At 26.3% G+C, this 1,773-nt stretch overlaps 1 non-coding gene across 1 annotated transcript; it reads right to left on the bottom strand.

The window, feature by feature from the left end:
• Positions 1-370: 370 nt before the first annotated feature.
• On the bottom strand, positions 371-451 carry Trnal-uag (transfer RNA leucine (anticodon UAG)). The gene has a single exon. It is a non-coding gene; the product is annotated as a tRNA-Leu (tRNA).
• Between the last annotated feature and the right edge of the window lie 1,322 nt (positions 452-1,773).

Raw genomic sequence — 1,773 nt, 5'->3', positions numbered from 1 at the left:
TAGTCTTTCCTTTACCTATGTAATCCCATACTTTCCTATACCACATTCCTAAAACTTATGACAATGCTTTTTGTAAAAAAAAAAAAAAATCCAAGAGAGTTTAGTTTATCTAATTCTTTCAATTTTGAATCCAGAATAATATTTATTTATAACAATTTTGTAAACTGTTTTCTTTAGATGAGATAAAGTTAAAATCCTTTGTAAATTTGCTACAGTGAAGAAAGAAATGTTCTTCATTTACATGTGTTTTGAGAAGATATAAAAAAGTGTTAATATCTGTACAAAAAAGTCTTCTTTCATATTTTTCTTAATTAAGAAAAAGAGTTGTTAGCTAATGATTACAAATAAATATACTAGAAAAAAAATTTACTGGCAGCGGTGGGATTCGAACCCACGCCTCATTGAGACTGGTGCCTAAAACCAGCGCCTTAGACCGCTCGGCCACGCTACCTTACACTTATAAATTATTAATACTGTACAGAACAGTACAAAAATTTATTACAATGTTGAATGTGATATAATGCAGAAAAATTAATAAAACTCTCATTACTGTAAGTAATAATTAAACAACTAATGTAATGATGGAATTCATTTTTAAAATACCTTGTTCTTATTTAGTTGTTCGCCTTCTTTTGCGACTAACAAAAGAAAGACAACTCCAGGAGAATTTTTGTGTTGGCAGTGTATAGAGCTTCCTAACTGTGTAAAACTAAAATACTCACATTAAAAAAAATAATTATACATTCATTAGTTTAATTTATAATCAGATAATTATTTGAAATGTTAAAATTAGAAATTGTTAGCCATATTGATTATTTATAACTCGTATGATTTAGTTTTAATGATATTATCACTACAATAATATTTACATTTCCAATTTGTCTTTAATTAAGATAGATTCTTGAAAATATAAGGAAAATGCTCATGAACTAAGTACTGTGGGATGAGTAACAATACTTCCTTTGCGATGTAAATAAAGCTGATAAAAATTGTACAATCTTTTTTTTTTTTCAAAAAAATTGATGAATGACAAAAATATTCGACAAGTCATCTGAAAAATAATTTAAATAAATGAAGTGAATTTAGTTATTTATTTATTTATTTTTTTTTTTTTTTGTGAAAATTTGAGGTATGTAAATTTCAACGCTGCATATTTTTCAAGAAGCAGTACATGTATGATGCGCTTCATTAAATATGCAGGCGAAAATTAAGCGTTGAAGTTCATCCCTTCATGAATTCTCAAAAATTAGATCTAAATTCATTTCTTATAAATAAGGAAAAATATGCCAATGAATTAGTAAACGACATTGCTCATTTCAACAATAATCTTTCAAGCATAGGCCTAATCATGCATATTAGAAAAAAATTAATACGTCATCACATTCATAAACTTAATTGTAAATATCAAAACCCTTTCCTCTATTATAAACAGTAAACTGCAAAATATTGCGCAGCATGTTTGTAATCAGTATAACTTATATAAGTATATGAATATAACATTACAGAAAATACATCAAGAATCCATCCCCACATTTAAAAAAAAATACAAATAAATACTCAATTGCTCCAGAGATTAGGCTAATTAAAATATTTTTATTAAAAAATTCTTTTTAAATTAATTTAAAGTAAGTGTTAGTATATATAAAGATTTTCCCTGCCTTCAGGATATTCAAGTTTTGAATTACGTACATGTACGTGATATACACAAAGTGTATTCGAACCAATACATAGGACTTTTTTTCAAGGATCATTCTGTTGACGTAATAACACAAT

This window comes from Saccostrea cucullata, unplaced genomic scaffold (assembly GCF_032062105.1).
Source record: "Saccostrea cucullata isolate Sc308-1 unplaced genomic scaffold, CSIRO_AGI_Scuc_v1 ctg908, whole genome shotgun sequence".
Classification (NCBI taxonomy): domain Eukaryota; kingdom Metazoa; phylum Mollusca; class Bivalvia; order Ostreida; family Ostreidae; genus Saccostrea; species Saccostrea cuccullata.
Note: the sequence above shows the minus strand (reverse complement) of the source record. Positions and strands in the feature narration are given on the sequence as shown.